At 40.6% G+C, this 18,534-nt stretch overlaps 1 protein-coding gene and 1 pseudogene across 2 annotated transcripts in view; one reads left to right on the top strand and one right to left on the bottom strand.

Moving 5' to 3' along the window:
• The window catches only part of MRTFA (myocardin related transcription factor A), a 226,406-nt gene that overhangs the window by 52,534 nt on the left and 155,338 nt on the right, over positions 1-18,534 (top strand). The window lies entirely within an intron of this gene.
• Positions 13,825-14,506, bottom strand: LOC116459354 (cytochrome c oxidase subunit 6B1-like; annotated as a pseudogene).

Raw genomic sequence — 18,534 nt, 5'->3', positions numbered from 1 at the left:
GGGGCAGGGGGGCAAGGTTTTGGGATGAAGCTCTTCCACCTCAGATCATCAGGCATTAGATTCTCATAAGAAAGATGCAACCTAGATCCCTTGTATGTGCATTTCACAATAGGGCTTGTGCTCCTATGAGAATCTAATGCCGCTGCTGATCTGACAGGAGATGGAGCTCAGTCCGTAATAGTTGCTCCCCACTGCTCACTCCTGCTGTGTGGCCTGGTTCCTAACAGGCCATGGACTAGGGGTTGGGAACCCCTGACCTAGAGAGTCTTTTGATTCTGCTTTACTGTGCTTTCCTTGAATTGCAGGGCTGATTACCTGCAACATTCTCTTTGTATTATGTTTTGTGGCTCGAGTGTGCCTAATCCAGCCAGAGGTAAAGCTGGGGAATTGTCCTCTTCTTTGGTCTTGAGGCACTTCTGCAGGAAACTTTAGCTTTAGAAAAGATAAGGTTACCAAAGTGCTGACTGCCTAGTTTGTGAGCTGGACCCCTAGCGTCACCATAGGGAGCTATGGTTTCATTATTACACATTTTGTTTTTCACTAAATATCATAATTTTTTTCTCTGAAATGCTAATTAGCTGTCATGTGACTATATTTGCCTTCAAGTTGTTGGGAGGATTGATAGACATCTGTTATAGGCAAAACAAAGCTCTGTTTTTTTAATCAGGGAAGAATATTAGTAATAGAGCTCTTTTGTAGCTCTCAGGCTTTTCAGGCTCTTTCATAGCCCCATTTGTTAAAGACTTTTTACTTTATTTTGCCTCATTTGGCAAAAGACGTGGATGTGCTCTAAATCTATTAGCTGCTTCACTCCAATGAGACTCTTACCATTGTAGTACCTAAGGGCACTGTTCAGCTCACCCCTGTGTACTCATGGCCAGATTGCCATCAGCCTTTTTTTCATACAGAAAGAGCCATAATGTGCATACTCTGTCTCTGTAACATAATGAACTGAGTTCCGGGCAACTTTAATTGTAACCTTAAAGGAGCTAATGGTATTCATATGTTAGATAGGTTTACCTTGATTTTTGAACAAACAGTGCAGTTTCCCAGGGAATCAAAGTTAGACTGCTTTACATTATAGAAAAGGGTGCGTGTGTGTGTGTGTGTGTGTGTATGTGTGTATAAAGTTAAAAGCTTCGTTCTGTGGCTGTATTGAAGGAAGTAACCTTGGGAAGTTTTTTTTAGACTATGAATAAGAGCAAATTGATGAATTTTTTTGGGAAGAGGATTAAAGCAACTCATAGGAATTCAGCACCCTGATGTATGTCATAGTGCTAAAATTTGCTTAGTGTTAAAGTCAGATGGTATAATGTAGAGTTACCATTTGACTAGCAATTCCTCTCAAATATACTCAAGAGAATTAAAAAAATATACCAACACAGAAACTTTTCATGAATATTCATAATAGCATTATTCATAATAGGGAAAAAATGGAATAGTCCAAATGCCCATCAGCTGATGAGTAGATAAATAAAATGTGGTATAGCTATACAGTTGAACATTATTTGGCAATGAAAAGGAATGGTGTACCAATACATGCTTCCACATGGATAAACCTTGAAAACATTATGCTAAGTGAAAGAAGCCTGTCATAAAGGACCACAAACTGTATGATCCCATTTATGTGAAATGTCCAGAATAGGCAAATCCATAGAGACAGAAAGTAGATTAGTAGTTGCTGGGGGCTGGAAGAAAGGGGAATGGAGAGTGACCACTTAATAGGAATGGGCTTTCTTTTTAAGGTAAAGAAGGTGTATTAGCTAGTAGTGATGGTTCCACAGCTTTGCAAATTACACTAAAATCCACTGAGTTGAATACTTCGAAAGGGTGAATTTTATAGTATGTGAATTATATACCAGTAAAGCTATTGTCTAACAAGTAAGACCAAATTATCTGTGTAGGTAAGATACCTGTCTTTTTTGCTGAGTAGAGCTATATGAAATTCTGATACATGAGATGCCTTGATTAAAGATACTCCATATCATCATTTATCTAAATGCTTATGTCAACTTGGAAATCATAATTGCAAAGAAAACTTTTTTTTCCTATTGAAGGATTAAATGTTATATGTCAAATTCCATAGCGTCTGACTCTATGGATGCACAGAAGAAAGGAATAAGTTGTATATATATTATACATATTATAATCTAGAACTAAAAATATTACAGAAGGGAAAGCCCATATACCTAATAAAAGTATAAAGTTGGCTCTTTCTCAAACAATGGGATACTATTTTACACACTTAAATTTTGCAAATATTATAAAATCTAATACTACCAATTGTTAACAAGGATATGGGGAAAGAGAAACCCTAATACATTGCTGATGGGCGTGTAAATTGAGCTCTGTAGAAGGTTTTTGGCAAGATTTTGTGAAGGTGATGAATATGTCCTATGAACCAGCAGTACAAAGTATACATCTTATATATATTTTGCATAAATGGTGAACCTTCCATTTATGCAAAAGGAAACATGTACACGCATTTTAATTTCATTTATATTTGTGATAGGAAAAAATTTGGAAGCTATGGAGAAATGGATAAGCAAGCAGTGGCATTTTAATGCAACCTATTGCTCTAGTACAGTCAGAATGGACAAATCAGGTCTACATGTGTCAATATAGATACATCCTGGAAGCATTATGTTGAAAAAAAAAGAAAGCAAGTGGCTTGGCATGGTGGCTCATGCCTGTAGTCCAGCACTTTGGGGGGCTGAGGTGGGAAGATTGCTTGAGGCCAGGAGTTCAAGACCAGCCTGAGCAATGTTGTGAGAGCCTGTTTCTATTATTAAAAAAAAATAAGAATAAAAATTAAAAGCAAGTTACAAAAAGTTAAATGTGATACCTCTTATGATCATTTAAGACAAAGTAAAAACATGCCTATAGTCCCAGCTATTTGGGAGGCTGAGATGAAAGGATGAGACGGGACAATTGCTTAAGTCCAGGAGTGCCAGTGTAGCCTGGACAGCATAGTGAGACCCCATCTTTTAAACAAACACATCAGTCAATCCAATACCGTGTTGTCTAAGGAAAACATATGTATGCTGCAAAATTATTTTAAGACGTGGATTAAAAGAAGCTATATTACCTTCAGCAGGATATTTACTTCTGAAGGAGAAGACAGGACAGTGGAATGAAGAGGGAAACTTTCAACTTACCTCCAATATTCTCTTTCTTAAAATCTTATGCAAATATGGCAGTATGTCATAAATTGTTATATTTGAGTTTATCATTTCATTTTTCTGGATTTTAAATAAACTTTCATAATTAAAAATTAGGAAAAGTCACCAGGCATAGTGGCTGACACCTGTAATCCCAACACTTTGAGAGATCAAGGCGGGAGGATCGATTGAGGCTAGGAGTTTGAGACCAGCTTGGGCAATGTAGCAAGACCTCATCTCTACAAAAAATGCAAAAACTAGCTGGGTGTGGTGGTACGCGCCTGTAGTCCCAGCTACTCAGGAGGCTAAGGTGGGAGGAATGCTTGAGCCCAGGAGTTTGAGGCTGTAGTGAGCCATGATGATGCCGGTGCTTTACAGTCTGGGTGCCAGAATGAGACCCTGTCTCAAAAAAGGAAAAGTGAAAAAAAATCACATGGGATGAGTTTAAAAAAAATTATTGGGCTTACATATTTTTTTTTACATGTTTCTATACTTGCTGTCGTAAAAATGATTCATCCTAATAGTCATTAATGTTAGTTTTTGAAGAAGTACAATGAATGTGGTTCATATGTTGTGTTTTTATTATAAAATCACTACTTGTCCATATTTTGATTATTTTTTCCTTGATTGAAAAGTACTTGATTAACACAGTAATGTTACACAGTAACACATGATTGAATTCTTACTAAAAGTGCATGGGTTTTTATGTTTTATAGTTAGGACTTTGGTTTCCCTCTATAACAGCATTTGTGTCTTTTTTTTTTTTTTTTTTTTTTTTTTTTTTGAGATAAGAGTTTCACTCTTGTTGCCCAGGCTGGAGTGCAATAGCGCCGTCTTGGCTCACTGCAACCTCCACCTCCCAGGTTCAAGAGATTCGCCTGTCTCAGCCTCCCAAGTAGCTGGGATTATAGGCACCCACCGCCATGCCCAGCTAATTTTTGTATTTTTAGTAGAGACAGGGTTTCACCATGTTGGCCAGGATGGTCTCAAACTCCTGACCTCAGGTGATCCACCCGCCTTGGCCTCCTAAAGTGTTGGGATTACAGGGGTGAGCCACTGCGCCTGCCCAGCATTTGTGTCTTTATTGGTTGTGTGAGAATACTGCCTGCTAAGTATTATACTGCCCTCGTTCAGATGTTCTTTATACATGCTTTGATTCTGAGGAAGGCTGTAAACTAGAATGATACTGGCAGGCACTCACCACATTGTTGGATGCCTTCAAAGTTTATTGTTATGAATATTATTATTTTTAATAAATGTTTACTGTGTATAATAAGAAAGTGTAAATTACTAGATGGAAGTATGCTTTTGACAAGCTTCTTGGAGACAGGGTTTTTAGAACTGAAGAATGGAGTGAGGGATAGATTATGACAATTATTTTAGCTATTCATCTTAAATCCTAAGAGAATTAGCACAAGATATGCATGCCTTCACAAGACATGGAAATTCCTTAGCATTCATCTTTAAATTAGCAGACTTAGCTGTGGATATTTTCCCTGTTAACGTTAGTTTCCTTTCTGCCATTCTTCTTTTTAGAGTTGAAGTCTCACTCTGTTACCCATGCTGAAATGCAGTGGCATGATCACAGCTCACCACAGTCTTGAGCTCCTGGGCTCAAACTATCCTTCCACCCCAGCCTCCCAAGTAGCTGAGATTGTGGGCATGCACCACCATGCTTGGCTGCTTTTTATTTATTTTATTTTTTATTATTTTAGTTTTTTTGAGACAGGGTCTCATTCTCACCCAGACTGAAGTTCGGTGGCACAATCCTGGCTCACTGCAGCCTTGACCTCCTGGGCTCAAGTGATCTTCCCATCTCAGCCTTTCTAGTAGCTGGGACCACAGGTGTGTGCCACCACACCCAGCTAATTTTTGCGGTTTTTTTTGTAGAGCTGGTGTCTCACCATGTTGCCCATGTTTCTCGAACTCCTAGGCCCAAGCAATCTGTTCGCCTCGGCCTCCCAAAGTGTTAGGATTACAGGTGTGACCCACAGTGCCTGGCCCCAACTGGCTACTTCTCTAAAAAAAAATTTTGAGAGAACGAGGTGGGGTCTTACTACATTGCCCATGCTGGTCTCAAACTCCTGGCCTCAAGTGATCCTCCTGCCTTGGCCTCCTGAGTCGATGGGATTATAGGTATGAGCCACTGTGCCTGGCCCTTCTGTCATTCTTAGAGGAAAGGATGTTACATACCATCTCTTCTCTTTAGTATAGATTAATGTTCCCTTCTTGGTTTCATTTTCTTTTTTCCTCCAAGAAGTTACTGAGTACTGAGTTTTTTTACATTTTAAATTGAGTTTTCAAGTTCGACTTTCCTCCAGAGCAGTGTTTTTTGAACTGCGGTATGTGGGTGGGAGTGAGTAGTGTTATTGAAAAGATCATGAATTCTGTCCGGGCCTGGTGGCTCACACCTGTAATCCCAGCACTCTGGGAGGCCAAGGTGGGTGGATCACTTGAGGTCAGGAGTTTGAGACCAGCCTGGCCAACATGGTGAAACTCCGTCTCTACTAAAAATACAAAAATTAGCCAGGCATGGTGGCACGCGTCTGTAATCCCAGCTACTTGGGAGGCTGAGGCAGGAGAATTGCTTGAACCCAGGAGGTGGAGGTTGCAGTGAGCCAAGATTGCACCACTGCACTCTAGCCTGGGTGACGGAGCAAGACTCTGTCTCGGGGGAAAAAAAGATCATGAATTCTCAGGAGTCTTACCAGACAGTGGTTTAAAAAGATCAGATATAGGCTGGGCCTGGTGGCTCATGCCTATAATCCCAGCACTTTGGGAGGCTGAGGTGGACCAATCACTGGAGGTCAGGAGTTCGAGACCAGCCTGACCAACATGGAGAAACCCCATCTCTACTAAAAATACAAAATTAGCTGGGCATGGTGGTGTATGCCTGTAATCCCAGCTATTCGGGAGGCTGAGGCAGGAGAGTCACTTGAACCTGGGAGGCAGAGGTTGTGGTGATTGCACCATTGCACTCCAGCCTGGGCAATAAGAGTGAAACTCCGTCTCAAAAAAAAAAAAAAAAAAAATCAGATGTAGATTGAATAGGGATGTTTTTCTCTGTGTCTGCCCTTTCCTTGTACCTACCCTTTGAAGGCATGTCAGAGATGGGCAGTACCCCAGAGACGTTTAGAAGTGGTTGCATAAACATGCCATGTTTGTGGCGAAAATGGTGGTCTATTTTATGTATTTATCTTGTTACATTTGATCATTATCAAGTAAAATGGTTAATGTCTATTAACATCCTTTAAAGTTGTGCTTTCTCTCATTCCAAAATGGAGTCTTTCAAGTTGGAAATTCACTCATATCAGGAATATTTGGGATTCTGAGCTGTAGTTTTCTGTTCAATCTCATTATAGTCTTTTTTTTTTTTTTTTTTTTTTTTTAAGACAAGGGTCTTACTCTGTTACCCAGGCAGGAATGCGTGAGTGCAGTGTCACTATCACGGCTCACTGCAGCCTCGACCTCCCAGGCTCAAGTGATCTTTCCACCTCAGCAACCCAAGTAACTGGAACCACGGGTGCTCACCACAATGCCTGGCTAATTTTTAAATTTTTTGTGGAGATGGGGTCTCCCCATGTTGCCCAGGCTGGTCTCAAACTCCTGGGCTCAAGCTATCCTCCCACCTCAGCCTCCCAAAGTGCAAAGTGCTGGGATTACAGGCGTGAGCCACCGCAACTTGCCTCCAGTTAATTTTTAAAATTTTATAGAGATGAGTGTCTCACTATGTTGTTCAGGCTGGTTATGAAGTCCTGGGCTCAGGCCATCATTCTGCCTTGGCCTTTCAAAGTGTTGGGATTACAGGTGTGAGCCAGCATGCTCGGCCTCATTCTGATCTTAATGGTGACAGAAAACAAACTACTTTAGGTATACACTATATTGGAGGTTTTTCCTAATAGCTGTTTTATGTTTTTAAAGATACACTTAACATATTGAAGGTAGATATCTGTTGGTGTAGAAAGTTTGTATATTTTCCCTAGTCCATTTTTGGGACAATTTGAAGTTTAAGCCAAAGTCTGAACATGGAAACATAATTTCACTTCCTAAAGGGGTAATCTAAGGAATTCCAGACTTGTGCCACAATTTAGAATCCCTTGCATTATCCCTTTAAAAGGTGGGAAAAGTAAATTTATGGTGTAAATTGAACAATTTAGGGAGATGCTAGGATTATCAGCATTCAGTTAAAAGTTACTGAGTTATTATCAGCATTCACCTAAACGTTACTGAGATGAATAACTTAAAATAATTACATCCATATACTGAAATGAATAACTTAAAAATAATTACATCTTTAGGCTGGGCCCGGTAGCTCATGCCTGTAATCCCAGCACTTTGGGAGGCCAAGGCAGGTGGATCACCTGAGGTCAGGAGTTTGAGACCAGCCTGGCCAACATGGCAAAAACCCATCTGTACTAAAAATAAAAAAATTAGCTGAGTGTGGTGGCGCGCACCTGTAATCCCAGCTACTTTGGAGGCTGAGGCAGGAGAATCGCTTGAACCCAGGGGGTGGAGGTTGCAATGAGCCGAGATCATGCCACCATACTCCAGCCTGGGAGACAGAACAAGACTCCGTCTCAAAAAAAAAAAAAAAAAAAATTACATCTACACGTATGTTGCCAAGATGCTATGTAAGAATACTACAAAAATATCAGTTGAGTATATTTAAATTAGAAAAAAATGCTTAGTGTTTGTTGAGCTCTTACTGTCTTAGCATTGTTAGTGCTTCTCATGTAGTATGTCACTCAGTCCTCACAGTTAACTCGTGAGAGTTGTTGTTATACTCATCGGGATAAATATTAGGCTGGTGAAAAAGTAATTGCAGTTTTGCTATTGAAAGTAAAAAACCACAATTACTTTTGCACCAACCTAATAACCTATGGTCATACACCCTGGTAGTAAGTGGTGGTGTTGGCTTGTAAAATCAGATGCTTTGACTAAAATAATGGTGCTGTTCATCACCATATTGGCTGAAGAAAAGTCACCATGGATTGTTTATATCACCTGAATTTCAAATAGTTGAGGTATGGAGATATACAGGTTGTGAAAGCTTTTTGATTCAAAGATGTGGAACATTGTGTCATTTAACATATACTATTTCACTTTTTACTGCTACTCACCTGGAAAGCAAATAATTTTTTAAATATTTGACTCATTTTATAAAATATTTTTTTAATTTAAAATTTAATCTGAGTATATTTTTCTGAGAAATACCTGAGCATATCTCAATATTTTATATCTAAATCTAGCATTTATATTTTATCTTAGAACTTTGACTAATTAAATTCTACGAATATTTACTGAGCATTTGAGCATCTTCTATGTGCAAGGGGCTGAATGAGCTGGTTGAGAACAAAACAGGGGAGGGAGTTAACATTTATTGAACACCTGTTAAATTTCAGATAGTCTTAGGTTACTTTAGATCTTCATCTCATTTAATCCATATAGTAACTTTGTTAGTAGGTACAATCCTCATTTTATACCACAGGAAACTTAGGCATGGAGGAGTTAAGCTCTCATCACCTAAATGGCAGTTCTGGAATTTGAACCTAAGCCCATGCTACTTTTCTAACACACAATACTGCCTCATGTGTAAATACAAATTGGATTCCTGTTTCTAGTTTATAGTCTAGTCCAGGAGTTCACAAAGTGGAGTCTGCAGATGGACTGCTGGTGGTCCCTGATTTCACTTTTGGTTGTCACAAGTTCACAACTATAGTCGTTCGTCAGTATTTGTGGAGGGTTGGTTCCAGTACCCCCACTGTGGATACCAAAATCCATGGATACCTAAAAAGGTGTAGTATTTGCATATAACTTACATCCTCCCATATACTTCACGTCATCTCTAGATTATTTATAATAACTAATACAAGCCAGGCGTGGTGGCTCACATCTATAATCCCAGCACTTTGGGAGGTTGAGGCGGGTGGATCTCTTGAGGCCAGGTGTTGGAGACCAGCCTGGACAACATGGTGAAACCCCGTCTCTACCAAAAAGTACGAAAATTAGCTGGCGTGGTGGTGCATGCCTGTACTCCCAGCTACTCAGGAGGCTGAGGCACGAGAATAGCTTGAACCCGGGAGGCGAAGGTTGCAGTGAGCCGAGATCACGCCACTGCACTCCAGCCTGGGTGACAGAGCAAGACTCCATCTCAAAAAAAAAAAAAAAAAAAATAATAATAATAATAACTAATACAGTGTAATGCTATAGTTGTTGTACTGTATTGTTTGGGGAATAATGGTAAGAAAAAAAGTCTGTAAATGTTCAGTATAGATGCAGCCATTCACTTTTATCCATGAATATTTTCAATCCGTGGTTGGTTGAATACACAGAAGCAGAACCAATGGATACAGAGGGCTAACTGTTTTTATGATAATGTTAAAATGTTACTGCTTTTTTCACTGATGATGCAAAAGCAATGACGGGTAAGACTGCTGGCACCTTAGCACAAGTTGAGAGAGTGGCATCAGACTGTATCATGGTCATTGTTTGTTTTTACCACCATGCACTCACAGGAGAAGAAAAAGAATAGTTGCACTTACAAATGTCCTTGGTACAGAGACCTGGCATAGTGGCTTGTCCCAGTAATCCCAGGATTTTGGGAGGCCAAGGCAGGAGGATCATTTGAGCCCATGAATTCGAGACCAGCCTGGGCAACATAGTGAGACTCCCATCTCTATTAAAAAAATAAAAATATCCCTGATGCAATAGTAAAAATATTATTATTTTTAAATAGGTTTCAAACTCCTGGCTTCAAGTGATCCTCCTGCCTCAGCCTCCCAAAGTTCTGGGATTACAGGCATGAGCCATCACACCTAGCCAAAATATTTATTAAATCTGAATCTTCTACTTTATCTTTTTTTTTTTTTTTTTTAAGACACAGGGCCTCTCTGTGTTACCCAGTCTGGTCTTGAATTCCTGGGCTCAAATGATTCTCCTGCCTTGGCCTCCCAAAGTGCTGGAATTACAGGCGTGGGATTCTATGCCTGGCTTTCATTTTTAAAAATTGAGATATTAATCACATATTATAAAATGCACCTTTCAGAAGTACATAATTCAGCCAGGCACAGTGGTTCATGCCTGTAATCCCATCACTTTGGGAGGCTAAGGCAGGCAGATCACTCAAGGTCAGGAGTTTGAGACCAGCCTGGCCAACATGGTAAAACCCTGTCTCTAGTAAAAATACAAAAATTACCCAGGTGTGGTGGCACACACCTGTAGTCCCAGCCACTTGGGAGGCTGAGGCAGGAGAATCGCTTGAACCTGGGAGGCAGAGGTTGCAGTGAGCTGAGATTGCACCACTGCACTCCAGCCTGGGTGACAGAGCAAGACTCAGTCTCAAAAAGCAAAGCAAAACAAAAAAACAAAAATACAATTCATTGGTTTCCAATATTTTCACAAGATTGTGCAACTGCCACCACTGTCCAATTCCAGAACATTTTCATCATCCCAAAAAGAAACTTCATACTCCTTCCCTCTCCCTTTTCTCTCTCTCCCTAACACCAGATAACTACTAATCTACTTTCTATCTCTGTGGATTTACCTATTCTGGACGTTTCATATAAATTGGATAATACAATATGTGGTCTTTTGTGTCTGGCTTCTTTCAGTTAGCTTAGTGCTTTCAGGGCTCATCCATGTTATAGCAAGTTGTTATGGTTTGGCTGTGTCCCCACCCAAGTCTCATCTTGAATTGTAACTCCTACAATTCCCACATGTCGTGGGAGGAACCCGGTGGGAGGTGATTGAATTACAGGGGCGGCGGGTCTTTCCTGCGCTATTCTCATGATAATGAATGAGTCTCATGAGAGCTGATGGTTTTAGAAACGGGAGTTTACCTGCACAAGCTCTCTCTTTGCCTGCTGCCATCCATGTAAGACACGACTTGCTTCTCCTTGCCTTCTGCTGTGATTGTGAGGTCTCCCTAGCAGTGTGGAACTGTAAGTCCGTTAAACCTTTTCTTCCCAGTTTCAGGTATGTCTTTATCAGCAGCGTGAAAACGGAGTAATACAGAAGTGTAACTACTTGATTTCCTTTTTTAAAAAAACAGCTTTATTGAGATAAAATTCACAGACTACACAGTTAATCCATTTCAGGTGTATGTATTTTTTTTTTTTTTTTAAAGAGATAGGGTTTCATTGTGTTGCCCAGGCTGGATTACAGTGGCTCTTCGTAGGCATGATTATAGCAAACTATAGCCTTGAACTCCTGAGCTCTCTTGATTCTTAGACCTCAACCTTTCAAGTACCTGGGACTATAGATGTGCACCTCTGCACCTGGCAAAGTGTACAATTTGATGGTTTTTAGCATATTCACATACAACCATTGCCACAGTTTATTTTAGAACATTTTTATCACCTCAAAGAGAACCTGCACCATTTAACTTTTACCCTGCTATCTCCCTGTTCCCCGCAAACCAAAGAACTACTAATCTACTTTATTTCTCTATATGTGTCCCAATTCTAGACTTTATATTAATGAGATAATATGTGAACTCCAGTTTCTCCACATCTTCACCAACACTTGTTATAATCTGACTTTTTGGTTTTACCAATCCTACTGGGTGTGAAGTGCTATGTCACTGTGGGTTTTTTTTTTTTTTTCCTTGTTTCCTAATGAGTAGTGATGTTGAGCATCTTTTGATGTGCTTATTGTCCCTCTTCTTCTTCTTTTTTTTTTGACAGAGTCTTGCTCTGTTGCCCAGGCTGGAGTGCAGTGGCGCGATCTTGGCTCACTGCAAGCTCTGCCTCCCGGGTTCACACCATTCTTCTGCCTCAGCCTCCTGAGTAGCTGGGACTACAGGTACCTGCCACCATGCCCAGCTACTTTTTTTTTTGGTCTTGTTAGTAGAGATGGGGTTTCATCATATTAGCCAGGATGGTCTCAATCTCCTGACCTCGTGATCGACCCACCTTGGCCTCACAAAGTGCTGGGATTGTATTGTCTATTTTTATACTTTCTTTGGAGAAGTGTATATTCAAATCCATTGCCCATTTTAAAATTTAGTTGCCTTTTTGTGGTTGAATTGTAAGAGTTCTTTATATATTCTGGATATTAATCACTTATCAGTTACATGATTTGTAAATACTTTTCCCATCTGTGGGTTTTCTTTTTCACCTCTTGATATTATCCTTTGATGCACAAAACTTTAAAATTTTGACAGAAATACCTGGACCTCTTGTTTATCTAGTTTTTTCCTTTGGTTCCATGTACTTTGTTTTATTTAGGAAGCCATTGCCTAATTAAAGGTCATGAAGATTATACCTGTATTTTCTTGTAAGAGTTTTACATTTTCATCTCTTACATTTAGGTCGTTGATCTATTCTGAGATAATGTTTGTGTATGGCGTGAGGTAGGCAGTCTAACTTCATTCTTTTATTTTTTTTTGAGAGAGGGTCTCACTCCTGTTACCCATACTGTGCAGTGGCACAATCAAGGCTTACTGCAACCTCGACCTTCCTGGGCTCAGGTGATCCTCCTGCCTCAGCCTCCTGAGTAGCTGGGACTACAGAGGCACACCACCATGCCCAGCTAGTTTTTTTTCTTTTTTTGTAGAGACAGGGATTCACTATGTTGCCCAGGCTGGTTTCAAACTCCTGGGCTTAAGCAATCCACTCACATAGGCCTCCCAAAATGCTAGGATTACAGGTTTGAGCCACCACTCCCGGCTCCGCATTCTTTATTAGGATTATGTTCCATTATTTATGACCAAAAAAAGTAAAATAAAATAACACTGGCTTTAAAAATGATATAAGCCTATTTTTTGTCTTGTATAAAGAAGTCCAGAAATAGCCTAGGACTGGTTTGGTGCTGTGCAATATCAGAGAACTAGTTTTTTTCTGTATTTGTTGCCTTGCTATTCTCAACATGTGGCCTCTTCCTCGTAGTCTTAAGTTTGCTGCTTGTACTCCAACCATCTCATATACATTTCCAGCCAGGAGGAGGGAGAAGTGCCTAAAGAATAATGTACCCAATTCTTTTTTTTGAGACAGAGTCTCGCTCTGTCGCCCAGGCTGGAGTGCAGTGGCGCAATCCCAGCTCACTGCAAGCTCTGCCTCCTGGGTTCACGCCATTCTCCTGCCTCAGCCTCCTGAGTAGCTGGGACTACAGTTGGCTGCCACCATGCCAGGCTAATTTTTTGTATTTTTTTTAAGTAGAGACAGGGTTTCACTGTGTTGGCCAGGATGGTCTCGATCTCCTGACCTTGTGATCCACCCGCCTCGGCCTCCCAAAGTGCTGGGATTACAGGCGTGAGCCACCGTGCCTGGCCTCCAGTTCTTATAAGGACATTTTCTAGAAATCACACCTAATACTTTTATTCATGTCCTTTGGCTTGAACTAGTTACATGACCCCACTTAGCTGCAAGGGAGGCTGGAAAACATAGTCTTCCTTCTGATAAGCATTTAGCTAAAACTTATGTATTCTTTTACTGGGAAGAAGGAGCGAGAGAGGATATTGGGCAACAACCTCCCAGGCCTGTCACAGTGATCTAAGTGAGGTTCTTTTACTCCCTGCTGCTGCTGTTTTCTTCCCTGCCTCTCTCACTTTTCCAGTGGATTTTTATTATTAAGACATGATTCAGGGTCCTAGGGTAGGGATCACCATATACTCACGTTCTTCTTTACCATCCTGGGAGAAGGACAGAGGTGGGGTGGAGCCAGTTCAGATCTTCCCAAGAAATGTGCCTTCTGCCCATGGTCATCCAAGGCTGAGGCCCAGGATATAGGGCAGAGAGACGTGTATACACGCTGGTACAATTCACAAACAGAGACATCACCCCCGTGATGTATGTATGTATGTATGTATGTATTATGTATGTATGTATGTATGATGGAGTCTTGCCCTGTCACCCAGGCTGGACTGCAGTGGTGCGATCTCGGCTCATGGCAAACTCCGTCTCTCAGTTTCAAGTGGTTCAGCCTCCTGAGTAGCTGAGAATACAGGCAGCTGCCATCGTGCCCAACTAATTTTTGTATTTTTAGTAGAGACAGGGTTTCATCATGTTGGCCAGGTTGGTCTTGAACTCCTGACCTTAAGTCATCCACCAGCTTCGGCATCCCAAAGTACTGGGATTACAGGCGTGAGCCACTGCACCCGGCCATACATTACCCACTTTAGCAGTCGTTGCCTTCTTGAAGTGGTGGAGGTCCAGGTATTTCTGCCAGCCATTCCTGGTCTGGTTCTGGTTGGGGAAGCGGCTGTCAAAAGGGGCAGTCCTGTAGTTCTTGATTTTGGTCTTGATGTCTTCTGCCATGGTGCAGTTCTCAGCTCAATGGCTACTCTCTGCTGTCTTCTTTTTTCAGAGACAGGGTCTCAGGCTGGAGAGTAGTGGCATGATCATAGCTCACTGCAGCCTCAAACTCCTGAGCTCACATTATCCCTCTGCCTCAGTGTCCCTGGTGGGACTACTGGTGTGTACCATTGCACCCACCTTATTTTCTGCTTCTTATTGGTAGTCTGATATATAAAAAGGCTCATAATTCTCTTCCTATTGTATTATTTTTTTCATGTAATATGTAACATCTGAGTTATTACATTCAGGTGGTTCTTCTGTTTTAATATGGATCACTAGTATTCTTCCTTTCTCCTTGATTAATTTAGAACCTTTCTATTTTAAATAGGCTACCCATAAGGTATTTGAAGATTTTCATGCTGGTGTGCATTTACCTTTTCTTTTTTGCTATCCACTTCATGCTTGCTGCCTACGTTAGATGCTTTCAAAATGTACAGCACTGACTGCTGACTAGTGCTGCTGTGTGTCTTAGCACTTTATAAATTTACAGTAATTGCACTTAGATGTAGTTGTAATGTGTAAACTCCTGTAGTAATGTAGAGAACACTTTAGTTGTATTATTTACTTTGTTTGGAAAATGGATGTGTTTGCTTGTACTATGTCTTCTCTCATTGTTTTAAAGCTTTAAATATATAATTGTGCTGAGCTTAAAATGGTATTACAATATCTGTTGCATTTTATTCGATCAAAAATTCTCAGCACCTTTTACAGAATATTAATTGGCTAAGAGTAATACTGTTTGAAGCAAGAGGCTGTGAAAGGAAGAATAATGAGCCATGACTAAAGAGCTGTTTTTATTTAAATTGTCAAGGTTCATTGTATTTCCAGAGGTTCTGCCTTGATCAAAGTCTTTAATAACCACAAATAAGTGAAAATGCATTTTTAACACAAACTCTATACCGTATTCCACGAAGGTAACTTGAAGAGCCATTGCTTTTGTGTGGTAACTGATCTTACCAGAGTAGATTAGTTTAATTAATAGGCTAGTTTTTATAATTAAAGTGTAATTGGAAAAATAATTCATGAACATGCTGTTGATGGCCTGAGTGTTTTCACTGGTGCTGCAGTGCTGTCATCAGTGTGTGCATTGTCCTGAGAGTTCCTCATTGTGGCTCCGGTAGGTGCTTAGAAGCTTTAGGCGTGACCTCTTGACCCACAGACACACTTCAACCTTGAATATACACTTTCCTCTGAGTGTGTGTTGCTGTGTTTGGATACTCTTACAAAATTATGACACGTTCTTTTTTTATGGCAAGATATTTTATTTCCAGTATTTTAAAAATATTTGCTCAAGAATTTAGGAAAATATTCATGGTTCGTTTTATAAAGTAGGAGCATATTCTTGATCTATCCGGAGAGGATGTCATTGAGAAACCTAAGGATATGAGGCTTCTGGCACTGGAAAATAGGGCTTTTCTTCAAATGCCCCATTGTCATGTGAAAACAAAGCACAATACTATAAATGTCTTCCTTTCCCCCAACCTACTGCCTGTCTTTATGCTAGGTGAGGTTTGTCTCAACAAGTTTTTCATTCCAAAGTTAATATTTTCAAAAATAGTCTTTTTTATATTATTCATACCTGAACAGAATTATTATTGTAGATTTTCTGTGTGGTAGATTTTCTTACTGTGGCAGGTTTTCTGTGGCCTGGCAACATTTCAGGTTGTCTAGGCTGATTGCTGCATGGAGTTTTGATGTAAGAGTAGAATCGACTGAAGAATTCCTAACTTGAAAATTGTCTCATAACAGATTACATAATTTTGTAGGTGAATACACAAAGTATGTGCAGATGATCATATTTAAATTTATTCAGGTCTCTTATACATAGCATGTGGACTTCTAAATATCCATGACTCAGTCTCTTAGAGAAGAACTCTCTAGAAGACGAATAGAATTCCACCTTTAAAAATTGGAACACATTTGAACACCATAGAAAAAGGATTGAGAATCATAAGGAAAGCATACCTGTAGTGTTTGTGGGCATGAATAAAGTTCAAGGAATGTAATGAAGTCATCTTGTCAAAATAGTGCTTTGATTTTCAAGCAGCCTTTTTGGAAGTGGGGGAGGAGTTTAAGGCAAATTGTCAAATTTCTGTTAAATGTTTGCAAGAAAATATTACCTTGTAGTTAATCTCTCTACTTTTCAGAGTACCTTCTTACAAGACCCTTCATGATAATAGGACAGATAATAATAACAAATGTTTATTCAGAGTGACTTACTCAAGGTCACATCACCAAACTCAGTGATATATTAAGACACAGGTCAAAACAACATTATTACATTTTTATTAGGGGGCCAGGCAGAATAGTAAATTATACCAAACTCAGAGTCAGGTGGCAGGCTAAGGCGAACAGCTCCCTTGTCATTCTTTCTCTACACACCTGCCAAAATGATTATTTATTTATTTATTTATATTTATTTTTTGAGACGAAGTCTTGCTCTGTTGCCCAAGCTAGCGTGCAGTGGTGTGATCTCGGCTCACTGCAACCTCCGCCTCGCAGGTTCAAGTGATTCTCCTGCTTCAGCCTCCCTAGTAGCTGGGATTGCAGGCACTCGCCACCATGCTCGGCTAAGTGTTTGTATTTTTACTAGAGATGGGGTTTCACCATGTTGGCCAGGCTGGTCTCAAACTCCTGGCCTCAAGTGATCCACCAGCCTTGGCCTCCCAAAGTGCTTGGATTACAGGCATGAGCCACCATGCCCTGCCCTCAAAATGATTATTTAAAAAGATAAATCAGCCAGGCGCGGTGGCTCACGCCTGTAATCCCAGCACTTTGGGAGGCTGGGGCGGGTGGATCACGAGGTCAGGAGTTCAATACCAACCTGGCCAAGATGGTGAAACCCCGTCTCTACTAAAAATGCAAAAAAATCAGCTGGGTGTAGTGGCGGGCACCTGCAATCCCAGCTATTCAGGAGGCTGAGGCAGAGAATTCCTTGAACCCAAGAGGCGAAGGCTGCAGTGAGCTGAGATCACGCCACTGCACTCCAGCCTGGGCGACAGAGTGACACTCTGTCTCAAAAAAAAAAAAAAAAAAAAAAAAGACAAATCAGATCATATCACTCCATTGTGTAAAACCTCCCAGTGGCATCCAGTTGTTTATATAATATACTTATGTCCATTCCTCTTGGGCCATGCCATTTAGTTCCTTCCAGATGCCAAGCTCATTCCTACCTCATGGCTTTTTAACTTGCATATGCTGTTCCCTCTGCATGGCTGGCTGTTTCTTGTCAAGTTCAAGCAGAGTCATAGAGGCATGAGGTCTGAAGCTTGACTGCCCGGGATCAAGTATTTAACCTCTCAGTGTCTCAGTTTCCTCAACTGTAAAAAATTATGGATAATATAGGTAAATATACATCTTAGTGTTGTGAAGATTGAATGCATACACATACAGTGCCTCATTTATAATAAGGGTTGGCTATACAAGTCTCATTCGGATATCACCTCCTCAATGAGACCTCTTTTGGTCATTTAATCTAAGTTAGCCACCTGGCCCCCAGGCACATAATGCATATAGTTATCTGAAAACTTTTTATTGTATATTTATTTTCATTTTTATGTCTCTCCCACTATAATGTAGGCCCACGAAAGCGAAGATATTTTCTGTCTGTTGTACTCCCAGTGCCTACATCACTATGCATTTGTTAAGTGAATTAATGAAAGTCAGGTCTACCCCAGAAGGTCTTTTGTTTTTTTTTTGTTTTTTTTTGTTTTCGGAGTGGGGATCGAGTCTCGCTCTGTTGCCTAGGCTGGAATGCAGTGGTGCAATCTTGGCTCACTGCAGTCTCTACCTCCTGGGCCCAAGTGATCTTCTCACCTCAGCCCCCCGAATAACTGAGAGTACAGATGTGCACCACCGCGCCCAGCTAATTTTTGTATTTTTAGTAGAGACGGAGTTTCACTATATTGACCAGGCTGGTCTTGAACTCCTGACCTCAAGTGGTTCTCCCGCCTTGGCCTTCCAAAGTGCTGGGATTACAGGCGTGCACCACTGTACCCAGCCTACCCCAGGAGGTCTTCTTGAGTTCCATAAGACTGAAAGGCAATTTATGTTGTTTAGTTAAGGGAAGATGTTCACAT

This window comes from Hylobates moloch, unplaced genomic scaffold (genome assembly GCF_009828535.3).
Source record: "Hylobates moloch isolate HMO894 unplaced genomic scaffold, HMol_V3 SCAFFOLD_19, whole genome shotgun sequence".
NCBI classification, from domain to species: domain Eukaryota; kingdom Metazoa; phylum Chordata; class Mammalia; order Primates; family Hylobatidae; genus Hylobates; species Hylobates moloch.
Note: the sequence above shows the minus strand (reverse complement) of the source record. Positions and strands in the feature narration are given on the sequence as shown.